Source organism: Antennarius striatus, chromosome 10 (genome assembly GCF_040054535.1).
Source record: "Antennarius striatus isolate MH-2024 chromosome 10, ASM4005453v1, whole genome shotgun sequence".
Lineage (NCBI taxonomy): Eukaryota > Metazoa > Chordata > Actinopteri > Lophiiformes > Antennariidae > Antennarius > Antennarius striatus.
The window spans coordinates 19,682,750-19,696,114 of record NC_090785.1 but is presented as its reverse complement, the minus strand read 5'-3'; the positions used below and the strand labels follow the sequence as shown (position 1 = coordinate 19,696,114).

At 39.8% G+C, this 13,365-nt stretch overlaps 1 protein-coding gene and 1 pseudogene across 1 annotated transcript in view; one reads left to right on the top strand and one right to left on the bottom strand.

Moving 5' to 3' along the window:
• The window catches only part of il1rapl2 (interleukin 1 receptor accessory protein-like 2), a 437,686-nt gene that overhangs the window by 217,921 nt on the left and 206,400 nt on the right, over positions 1-13,365 (top strand). The gene's annotated exons all lie outside the window — the stretch shown is intronic.
• Positions 11,978-12,889, bottom strand: LOC137603161 (general transcription factor II-I repeat domain-containing protein 2A-like; annotated as a pseudogene).

Here is a 13,365-nt window from a genome sequence, read left to right as displayed (position 1 = left end):
AAATAATAAAATACTGCAGTGCTATTGGCATGAAGATAAATACAGTGATGAGACCAACTACAAATTCTCCATTTTGCAGTCTTAGATTAACCCAATAGATGTAATTTCAAAGGAAAAGACTGTTTCATGGTCACGAGTTTGGTTTATGTTATACTTTTATTTTAGGTCTGCAAAAATAGACTGACATGCTCTAATATTTTCCTAATTCGGTTGTCTTACACTCTGTGCTTGTGCTTAACATGTTAAAAGAAAACACACCTGGAAAGCCCAGTCTGCCCTGCTTGGTTATATACCTATCCCATCTGAGCATACCATACTTCTTGGAGTCTCACTGCCCATCAGAAGCACTGGTGATACATTCCATAGCTGTAACATGCCAACTGCACCAAATTAGTGAGCTTATAGTCACAGACCTTTTAGAAAAAAATACTTTATGAGCTTTTTAAATGTTTGAAGGACAGTGTAAATGCAACAGGAAATGGCAGACTTTAAGAGAAGACATACTGCATAAGACCATTGGACGACATTAGCCTAGGCACTTGAGGTGTCTCCTCTAACCAATGCTCCATTAGTCCCTCACACCATTACCCCATGCCACCTCTATCACAGCCAATAAAGTTTTCTTACATTTTAAGTGAGAGGATGTTTTTGCACTACTTTAAAATGTAATCAGTCAGATGAACAATTTTTGATTTTAATGTGCTTAGTACCCTTTATTCATCCATGACAATGTAAGAAAAGTGGATCTCAGATTAGAGTCTAATTTATGAAAACACGCCCCCCATAAAGTCTGGATTGATTCCCGGTGCTGCTTCCATAAAACCTTTTTTCAGAATCCTGCTAATCCCTCACAATGTGTGACTCCGTTATGGATTGGTGATGTATCACACCTCAGAGGAATATTTATTTATTTATTTTATTTATTTTATATACTGGTTTGATCCCCGAAGGGAAATTAAGAAAGTACATCAGCTTTTCAGCAAATATACATTAGCTTATTGGCAAATAGTATTTCTGAAAAAGTCAGTGCAATGTTTAGGAACAGGATTGGTTTCAGTTTAGTGTCACTTAGCCCTGAGGGAACCATGTGACCTTAACACACTCAACTTTTAAAATGACAAAAGCCTGCACCTCCTCCAGATGGGCAAACTAATTAACACCCTTTACATTATCCTGATGGAAGAACATGTTTTAACTGTTGTCACTCAGCTTTCTTTATGGTTATTTGTGTCTTTGCAGCATAATGCTAAAATCGATATTATCACACACACAAGCCCAAAACTTTTATTCAGAATAAGCATGCCAACAACTGGTTCCACTGTAGTGGTGATATTATATGCAATTATATCATAGCGATGCCAATACTAGCAAGAGGAGATTGTCTCAGGTCAATGTTTAGCTCCCTATGAGACCTTTGATTGGTCAGCTCTTGGCCACCCAGCTGGGGATAGAAAGTAAAAAGTTTTGAGAGCCCAGGATGGTAATTGCCTTCTCAAGATATTTAGAAATCAAGAAAGAAATATATAGAAGCTCAAATAACAGACAATGGGTGAAGATGACATGTGACTTAACCTTTAAATGCAATGGACTCATTAAGAAATACTTTGATGAGGAGACACTACTGTATCTACAAGACAAATAGTATGGGTATGCCTGTAGTCTCTAATTGGGCACAGTAACTGGGCTTCCTGCAGTGATTCAAACTGACTGCATGGATACTGATACACTTGTATTCACACATACACACAATGAAAGACCAGAGTACAGTTATTCATTCATTCATTCATTCATTCATTCATTCATTCATTCATTCATTCATTCATTCATTCATTCATTCATTTATTCATTCATTTTCTGACCACTTCATTCGCTTGCACAGGTCACAGGAAGCTGGAGCCTATCCCAGCTGTCAGAGGGCTTGAGGTGGGGCAAACTCCGGGCGTGACACCAATGCACTGCGGCACTACACAGAGACATATAACCACGCACAATTAATTAACCTGATGCACATGTTTTTGGAGGTGGGAGGAAGCCGGAGAACCCGGAGAGAACCCACGCAGACATGGGGAGAACATGCAAACTCTGCACAGAGCGGGACTCGAACCCAGACCCGCCTTGTTGTGTGGCTTCAGCGCTACCCACTACGCCACCATGCTGCCCAGAGCACAATTAATGATGGTAATAATGCCAACACAGCACTAATGCCAGTGAGGGAAATTGAGAGCAAAACAATGTGAGAGAGAAAGTGAGAGGATTTAATGATGTGACTACTTCTCCCTTAACATTTGAACAGATATGCAACGAGAATAATAAAAGGGAAATACATTGATTAATGTTAGTTAGTGTTGCAAACACTATTAAATATTATTTACTGTATTTAATTTAATTCTGCATTGTATTCACAGGACTAATGGTCTCACACTCAAGGTCACCAAAAGCAGCTTAAGCAAATGAACAGCCACTCCCTAGGAGCAGCTAAGTCTGCTGTAGTCAGCTAGCCAAGTCTGTTAACAGTTGGACGGACAGACAGATGGATTTTTTTGGGGTTTTTTTTTTTGTTAATTATAATCAAATCTGACACAGAGACAAACAAATGACATATTGTCTAGCTAGAGGGAATTCAGAAAGCAAATACCTCCAACAAGCCAAGTACATTCATAAATGCATAAATGCTACTATGGCTACACCATGACTTGTCCAATTTCTCCACAATGAAACAGTTTAGACTATGTGAGGACCATCCTCATCTCACCAAACCAATCAGAGGCAGAGTAGAACAGATGACTGGATCACATTCATTTACAAAATAAAACTCAATCTAATCACCTGTCACATGCCATAGCTACAATCAACTTATCAGTTGTCTTGCCCACAAAGGAGATGAATGATATAAATCACATATACCTGCCTCCTACTGTTGTATGAAGAGGGTATGCAATTTATGTCATTTAAGGATAAATATTCTGTATTATTCATGGCAGTGAGTAATAGTGCCAACGTCAGCTGAATACTATCAGTGGTTTGTTGAGATATCCAATAAGACTGACAGGTAATCGGGGGGGGTGGGGGGGTTAGTGCAGGTCAAGGTAACTTATAGACTATAGAGAATCAAACACAAAGGCACAAAACAACTCAGATCCACTGAAAAGGGTTGAGTGAAAATAGGCTGGTGCAGTAGACTGGTGAGGGGATGCGCAAGGCCTCCACATGATTGAGAAAAGAGGGACAGCCAGGAGTATTTGATAGACAGGGAGAAAACAAGAGTTGAATGATGAAGGAGAATTTGATTGAGAGGCATTGGACATCTCACAGACTGGGCTCTCCTCACCATTCCATCTCACAGTAAACTGGTTGCAGTCAGACTCACTGCAAAATGAAACATATGTACTTGATTAATTTGTAGGAGAAGAACTACAGTATACTTCATTCATACCGAAAAGGGAGATTCTCTATTACACTCTCCTGACACAGTGAGACATGAACACATACATGTCGTATACAGGCCCCTGAAAAAAGCACACAACACACTAATGGCCTGTTGGCATCCAGTTAGTATGCGTGTGTATATATATATATATATATATATATATATATATATATATATATATATGGGGAAGCAGAGTGAAGGGTCGTGTGAGGGATCACGCACCAAATGAACAGCTTGTGGGAGGGACGGTGCCTTGCTCAAGGGCGCCTCGGCAGTGGCTGGTAGATCAGCTGACACCTCCCACCGTCAGCTCACACACCAGAAGATGTCTTGGCGGGAGCAGAAATCGAACCGCCAATGGCTGGGTGATGCAGACATCTTCAAGACGTCTGCTCTCCCGCTGAGCCACTGCTGCCCCTGTAGGGCAGCAGCAGTCTCTGAAGTGAATGCCCCTCTCCTGCAGAGTCAGGAACTGTCATCTACATTTTTAACATCTGCAATATCACGATTCAAGCATCTTAATTTGCATTTGTAGATAAGTCATATTTGTAAAGGCATAGGCTTCAGTGTTAATCCTTACAGGGTGTTGTACATGGCCCATGAGTCAACAACAGAAATGAAATCACTAGAGGATTAACAAAGCACTTACTAGTGGTTTTCAGTGGCTTCACCTGAAAGAGCAACATTTTTCGCCTTTTATTTTTTACACTACTGCAAGCCATCAACTGTGAAGTTACTGTTGTGAGCCCTGAAATGCTTGAAATTTTATGAAAATCAGTGGATAAGCCAAGAGCAAACCTATGCGTACAAAACCTATAATCAGATAAGGGAGTGAGCAAAATGGCTCTATAGCACCACTGGAGTTTTCAAATAAGCATCTCCAATGTGTATTAAATTGAAAAGGATATTGAGAAGAGGGGCAGATCTAGGGTTTTACTGCAATACTGGTCACAGTTTTGTCTTTATATTACTTTATATTTACTTTTGTTAATTGTTCATGAATTTACACTGATAATTAACAAATGCTAACAATAAATGAATGAATGATACATTCCACTGATGGAAAATACACTGTCTTAATAATTTTTAAAAAGTATATTATGGATATTTAACATATTACATTAAATAATAGCAAATTAAAATTTACCCTTGGTTTTTGATAAGAATTGTTATGAGTCAGCTGGCATTTTGAGGGACAGATATAGACAGATACAGACGCTGCTCCAGGAGAAATAACTTATTTGGTATCAGAACAATAATAGAACATTATGAAAATTGCTTATGTTCAATGTGCTCAACAATGTAAAAACAAGAAAAGTTACTAATTCAATTATTTTATTTCAAAATTGAATTATATGAAAACTTGTTTTTAAAAAAAATGCACACAGATCACAGTTGTTCAGTAACTATCCTCATATGACCTGTTTACGTCATCAAAGCAAAGCCTCTGTGTGTATGTCTGTGCGTCCGTGCGTGCGTGAATGTGTGTGTGTGTGTGTGTGTGTGTGTGTGTGTGTGTGTGTGTGCGCGCGTGCGTCCGTGTGTGCACATGTGTAATCCTAACTAAGTAGTGTTCCCTCTGCAGTTACAACCGCCACATGTATATTTCATAAGGATGGAGGAACTAAGCATGCAAGTAGGCATCTAGTGTTGCCTTCAATTCTGCAATGTGTGAATGCATTGGCTTTTGTAATGAGCAAGTGTGTGTGTGTGTGTTTGTGGGAGAGAGAGTGTGTGAGAAATTGATAAAATGAGGTGACTTTTTTGAATGTGCACATTTGCCATCAGTGTCTATTATTTCATGGGACTGCATGGATTTTCTGCTCCTCATAAACCAATTAAGAGCGTAAAAGCACACTCTCCTTTTGCTCTGGTTTATATTTTGGTTGTCTCCTCTCCCCTCTGTTAATATGTTCTCGTCTTGCTGCTCTCTCCAGCGAGACATTTTAGCCCTAACCCTCTATGCCTCTATTTTTTTTTTGTCCCTCCTATTCTCTCCTCCATTTTTCAACTCTTCTCTCTAACTCTTCTATTCTTTCATGTGATGGGTTTTATCATTTCTGTGTTCTGTAGCTGCAGGGGAGAGTATGTGATACTAATCTCAGCTGTCCGATTATATCTTGTTGCTCTGTTACTGAACTATGAGATGGTTTATTGATATTTTTAAGGGAAGTTTCTAAAAGAGAAGTGTGTCTTGATTTTATCCCTGCTATAACTAGGCAACTTGGGAATTAACTCATCCTTTCAACTAAAATGTGCTTCAGGGCTCTTTGTTAAATAAATGAAGCACTTAAACTTAAAGTAGCATATCATTTTCCTAAATATTTGTCAGTTACAAACTCTTGTGATAATCGTTTTGGAAAGATGAAAGCTGTAAGTTTTTAATTTGAAGTTCAATAAGGTCAATCCAGAAAAAAGAAAAATAAGAAAAATGTGTACACTGGATATTCAAAAGTGTTAAATGCTCGTATTGCACGATAAATTTAGTCACTCCAACTAGTTCATTTTCAGTAATGAGGTGCAGCAGATTCCCAGATTTATGGCACAAACCAACTAATTTTTTAGTTTGGAATATCTGTTTACTTCTAAATCATAAGCTTTCATTTGTGTGCAGGAAGTTACTTTTTGCCTGTCCTATCCTAACCCCATCCATCCATCTCGTAGACGAGATGATTCAATAGTCTTGCCATTGGTCATCTTAAGAGAATGGTTTTCTGTAAATTGTAAAGTCCTGTATCGGTTCCCATTAGAAAGTAGAATAATTCTTCATGTAAACATGATTTTGGTATATTTTGTTTTTAATGGAAAACTTAAGCAGGAACAATAAATTAAATGCATTTTGTTTTTGATTGTAAAATAGATTTTGGGAAATATTTCAGTCCACATTTTATATCTCATCCTGAACAGCTGTGGTAGAGTCTGTCATTAGCCATGATCGATGCAATTGACGTTCACTCTGTCAGGTTTATCATGGTGGATCACAATTAGGATGTGAGAGCAAAGCAATTATTTCCAGCTTCAAATTTATAATTTATTTTTCATACATGATAAGGAGCACAGAGTGAAATGTTTTACTGCTGTAAACATCTAGATGCACACTTGAATTCTCTTATGCTGCTATGTGCAGCACATCTGAGGTTACCTCAGATGACCCTGATGGTAATCCATCTCCCACCGACTAGAACCAGTGGGGGGGTTCCAGATCTCCTTCTGACCACCTGCTATGCAGAGCATGGGGGAGTCAATGAAGCACTACCAAAGTAAGAGAGTTTGGAACACTAAACTTCTCATACTTTAACCTGAGACCCGGCTCTCCGTTAGTACCCAGTGCTCTGTCTGTCCTCAGCCTCCCAATTTCAATCTGATTTCCTCTTAACCTCCCTCCCCTGCTGTCCCCCAAGCGCACACAAACACACACACACACACACACACACACACACACACACACACACACACACACACACACACACACACACACACACACAAGCACACACAAGGGGGGTGCTGTCAGTCAAGATGAATGTTTCAGTTGAATCAAAATCCCATATGGTGACATGTCCTTTGTGTGTGTGTGTGTGTGTGTGTGTGTGTGTGTGTGTGTGTGTGTGTGTGTGTGTGTGTGTGTGTGTGTGTGTGTGTGTGTCCCATGGGCTGTGCTATAGAATTTGGCACCGTTCAGCTCTGCTTCATATCCATTCTGCTGCTGAGATGGTTGAAATATGCGTACACAAATGTGTGTGCACGTACACACACACACACACACACACACACACACGCACACACACACACACACGTACACACACACACACACACACACACACACACACACACACACACACACACACACACACAATCTCACTCTCGCCATTCAAACATGCTGAAAGTTTTCCAATACTGTAGAGAACAGAGATTGTGTTCAGAATCATGATTAAGGATGTTTATATGAAGAAAAGCTACCGTCATGATCTGGACCTAAGAGTCCATCCACTGCAGAATATTCTGAACATATTTATGCGATAAGAAGCCACGAACAGACATGTCAGATACCTAAAGTAGCTTTCAAATGAGTTTGACAGCATCTCAGGATTGAAAATGGTCGAACCTTTGGGCTTTTTTGCCGGCTTCACTGTGGAATCCATACATTTTCAAATTTGATCCATATACAGTGTGTGTGTGTGTGTGTGTGTGTGTGTGTGTGTATGTGTGTGTGTGTGTGTGTGTATGAAGTTGTTTACAAACATATGAACCTACAGTGTAGCTTATTCACCATTTCATATGCAACAGTAAGGAGGTTATTTTGAAAGTCTCATAGCAGAATTGTTATGTTGTTCCACACATTTTTTATGTTATGTTTACTTATAAATGAAGTTCATGCACGGCTTCTTCTGAACAAAAGCATTGAAAATTTTTTGAGTTGAGATCCTCCATTTTTATACTAAGGCAAGGCGAGCGGAAAACAAATGAATGGCTGTACTTGACACGCTGACTATAAATCGTAGTTTACTGTCACTTCTTCTACGGCTGAGGAAGAGGAATCCTCGGCCGAACCCTTGGGATCACCATCGCCCCCTACCAATGAAGCACAACAGCATCGTGCGTACCAGCAGTTTCAGGTCAGCTCAAATAATGAAAGACGTTACACACATGCAGTTGTTGACAAAAAAAAAAAAAATCATACATTATGTACATTAGCTAAATTATAGAAATTTAGTTCATAGAGCAAACGTGTTTAAGCATTTTAATAGCGACATATAGAGAGATAGCATTATGGTCTCACTGTATCACATTCTAGCACTGCTAGCCGGTCCATTGTGCAATCCATGGTGGGGCTCGGCTGGCTGGTGCCTCACCGCAGGTATCATCTCGGTATTTCAACGGTAAATGTGAAAATTTGCATATATATATACTTTATATATATATATATAAAAATCATAACGGCACGGCCTATGAATACACCTGTAGTGTACCTCACGCATACACCCAGAGGCAAACATCATTGCCCACACATGTGCGCGCACACACACACACACACACACACACACACACACACACACACACACACACAAACCTTGATGACTTGGTCTTTTCCTATCTGATTGAAAGTGCAGTGTCTGCAACTTTTCCTCTGTCCTTCAGAGGCAAATAGACAGTCATTGTGTGAGCTACTTTTCTTCACCATCTTGATGTTTCTCTTTAGCACTTACACTATTTTTATTTCTGCTGCAATCTTCAACACTGACATGGACTTCTAAAATATGTTTTTGAAATACTTCTATACTGCAACAACAAAGTCACAAAGTGTGATTCAGAATGTCACGTTGTCTTTTTAGTACAGGAGTCGGTCGCTTGTTGAGAAATAGCCATTTGTAAGTGTAATGATGTGTGAGGACACACACAGTCCTCTCTGACGCCTAACATTAGAACTTTATGACACTGACATAAAGGTTGAAAGTCTGAGATGATATTCATATACCTTACTAAAAGGTCAAATCAGGGCAGCTAATTGTACCTAAAAATGAAATATAGTGAAGAGAATTCATGGATTCAGACCTCAATACAAAATGAGAATACAATCACATGGATTTGTACTTTGAATTGCTGTGGGATTCAATTTGGTTTTTTTTAGTTTATAAAAATAAAATAGAGCTGGTGATGTTGTATTGCAAATCTTCTTACAGCCACGACACATGCAGAATCTGTATCCACTAGCTGAAGCTGCCTACCTCGCAGCTGGTGAGCGAGTAGCGTGACGCATCCTGTAGCCTCGTGCTTTATGGCACTTTGTGTGAACTGATTACTGAAGTACAAAATATGCCCATGGAGCTGGAATAGAATTTTTGTTCTTCACAAGTTCAGTTCAGCATGAGCATCATTTTTGGTAAATTTGAAAAGATTGTGGTCCTGACACAAACACATATACAGGTATGTTTATATAGTCCCCTTCAGTGAATCCTGGGTGGGCCCGAGTTTAGCTTCTTTAACACAAGTTGCTGTGCAGTTTGTGGTGATGAGTACATTTACAACTTTTGGAACTTTTAAATGCTGTAACTCATATATTTCTGTTACAGTACTTATCCTACCATAATGATGGGGGTTGTCTGTTGCCCTTTCCCTTTCAAGTTCCCATGTTGTGGACATTATTTTGCTAACTGGGACAATGACTGTTTATTATAATACTAATTAATAGGCTGCAAAAATAAAAATAGACTGAAGCGATGACCAACAGGCAAATGTGAAAAGAAAATCAGGATAAATCAATGTGGATTCTAGGAACATGATGTTATAAAAGCTCTACACAGGTTGAAGTTCTAGAGCAGGACTGTCAAAGTCATTTTCACCGAGGGCCACATCAGCTTAATGGTTAGATGTAACATAAATATAACTAAATGTAACTCGATGTAAAGTAAAATAAATGTAGCTACTCCTTAACATTAAATAAGACTAAATGTATTGCTTCTTCAAGTAACAAACATTATAGTCGTTTGCTTGTTTCTCTGTTATAACATAAACTAGCGGGAACCCGTGGAAATTCTATGATAAAACAATAATATCAGACTACCAAAAACTACATTTGGTATTATAAACCAAGAACACCCAAGACGTAACAAAATGCGTAACCCCCAACAAAAAGCCTCGATGCCCGATGCCTTATGCCATATTGTTCACGTGATTCCTTCTGGCAGACGCGCAGTGATTGGTTGGGCACCGTGATTGGTGGGGCGCTTGACTGACAGGTAGCAGGTGGAGTTATAAAGTATAAAAGCAGTGCTGTCAGGGGATTAAAAAAATGTATCTAATTAATCTAATTAATTACAGGATTTGTAATCAATTAATCAAATTAATCGCATTTTAATCTCATACCTGCTAAAGGCCCCCAAATAAAAAAATTGAATTCTAGGACATTACATAATTGTAGTACATGACTAATCAATGGAATGCACCAAGAGAAGATTTGAAATCCACATTTTTATTGGTTAAGTGTGCTTTATAAATGACATTCAAAAGAAAAAAGGCCAAGCACATCAGCAAATCAATTGGGCCTGGTGCATTTCTCAAAAATGCAATACAAATACATTCATTCATTCATTCATTCATTTTCCAACCCGCTTAATCCGCTAACGCAGGTCGCGGGGTAGCCAGTGCCTATCCTGGCAGTCTCAGGGCGTGAGGCGGGGGACACTCCGGGCACGATGCCAGTGTACCGCGGAGCCACACAGAAACAAACAAGCATTCACACACACACTCACTCCTACGGTCAATTTGGGACCGGCCAATTAACCTGAAGCGCATGCTTTTGGAGGTGGGAGGAAGCCGGAGAACCCGGAGAGAACCCACGCAGACACGGGGAGAGCATGCGAACTCCGCACAGAGCGGGACTCGAACCCGGGTCCGCCGTGATGTGAGGCAGCAGCGCTAACCACTGCGCCACCGTGCCGCCCCCAATACAAATACAGCTAAATAAAATAAATTTTAGAAATAAAATCTCAAATAGGCACATAAGCAGACTCTAAATCAAAATGAATACTAATGCTGACTCAATACAGCAATTCAAAATGAATGGTATAACATGCCTCTAAATAAAGCAACATCAACAGCAGGGTAAGGGTAACAGGGTAAGCTAACGTTCAACTGACATGTTTTACATTTAAGTGATATGTTAGGCTGGAGCTGCTTCGGTGATATGAAAATTCTCTTTTACAAAAGGTACAAATAATAATAATAATTATAAAATAATAATAATAATAATAATAATAATAATAATAATAATAATAATGGATTAGATTTATATAGCGCTTTTCTGGACAGTCAAAGACGTTTTACATCGGATCCATTATTCATTCAATCCTCATTCATACTTGGTGATGGTAAGCTACGTGTGTAGCCATAGCTGCCCTGGGGCAGACTGACGGAGGCGTCTACAGCGCAGAATCACTTTGTTTTTGTTGATAGTCCCATCTTTGTTCTTTTTATAAATTAACTTTCCGCCCAAAGGTCCGAGTGGGCTTGCCTCGCTCGACTGTGTCGCGTCCATCTCTGTTGTCAGTCACCCTGCTTTTGACTAGTGGCGCAGGTAGGAAGTGACGTCACTGCAGCCTACGGGTCACTCAATGGGCCAAATTTAAAATGCTTGCGCATTGACTTGCCACTCACAATTAATTGCGTTAATTTTTATAGTGCATTAATTTGCAGCGTAATAATTAATCTAATTAATGCGTTAAAGTGACAGCCCTAATAAAAGAGTGAGGTTTTCAAGTGAGCTCATTCAAATATATAGGTGGGGAGATCCTTTTAATTTGTCAGGTAATGAGACCCACATAACTCCATCATTCAAGGATCAAACTATCCAAGTGAATAAAGAAATGGAATATTGAATTAACTAAAAATGAAATATAAATGTTGACTCAGTTTTCAACAAAATCGGTCAAGTTTTTACGTTAGTTTTTGATGAGGAGATGCTGCCTATCCTTGAATACACCAACTGGATGCCCTCTCTATAATCCAAGAGGGCTCAGTTATGTCACACAACACAGCAACTAAGCCACCGCACTTCTACGTTTGGTATGGCACCATCCCATGCTCCGAGCTCATCTCCTGCAAAATCAGCTGGGACTGATGGTGATTCAGGCCACGCGACCGAATGAAGTTCACTGTTTTAATGACTGTGGTCACGATGTCATCCATCCCAGCACTTTCCCACACGAAGCTTTTTGATGGATAACACAATAATATGTTATCAGAAGTGTGTGGCAGTTCATTTTTTGCATTTTCGCCTTCATTAATCGAAACAAGCCCGTGTTTCTGCCACACATTACCGGCGCGCTGTCTGTAGTTAATCCCACCAATTTGTCCCAGGGAAATGCATTTTTACTCACAGACTTCTCCACCCCATCAAAAATGTCCTGTCCTGTCGTGGTCCCATGCAATGCATGTTCTCCCCGTGTCTGATGAGTTCTCTCCGGGTTCTCCGGCTTCCTCCCACCTCCAAAAACATGCACCATAGGTGAATTGGTCAGCCTAAATTGCCCGTAGGTGTGAATGTGAGTGTGAATGTGGCCAGGGCTCCCTTGCAAAACAGATCTGTAATGTCAATGGGACTCACCTGGATAAATAAACGTTAAACAAAAACAAAAAAACAACATAAAACAAAAGCTCCTTAGTGACAGAAAGGTCTGACTTCGCACCTCTGATAAAAATTGATAGCTTCACTGTATCCGTGTTGTCTGTGCTTTCATCAACAGCTAATGAAAAAGCTATATAGATTCGTGTCTCCTCATCATGCTGTACTGCCAGGTTTTCTGCCAGTTCCGTGACTCGGTCCGTGATGGAGTTTCTTGATAAACTGACATTTCTCAAATTCTGTATATGGTCGGGACACACCTGTTCACAGACCTTTAGCATGCACTTCTTCAAAAATGCTTCCGCTGAAAAAGAGTTGGAAGTGTGGACGATTTCTTTAGCCATAATTGGCAGCTTTCACTTCAAAATTGTTTTGTGGATTTTGTGAACACGCTCTGCTGAAACTGCAGTTTTCCTTTTAATTTTTGGGCAATTTTGGGCTTTTCTTGATGGCTAGCTTTGGCGAACTAAGCTCTGTGTTTTGTGTCAAAATGCCGGCTTAGATTGTACTCTACACTGCCTCCTAACACAAAAGACATTACCATCTTTCTCCTTGAAGCACAAATAAGTATTTGCCTTCCCATCTTTCTGAAACAGTCTTCCATCTCCATCAACTTTTCTCTTCCTGGACATTTTGGGATTATTACTTAATTCTCAATTTCACTTGTTGACATTGATGTGGAAAGACTGCCGTGTAGTGGCAATGAGCCACTGTGGCAAAGTGTGGCAGCAAAGCAAACAAACAGGACAGAACCGCCTGGCACAGCTGTGGAGTCAGGCCCAGGCTATATAGAACCAGGCAAGATGTTTCTGAAAATGCT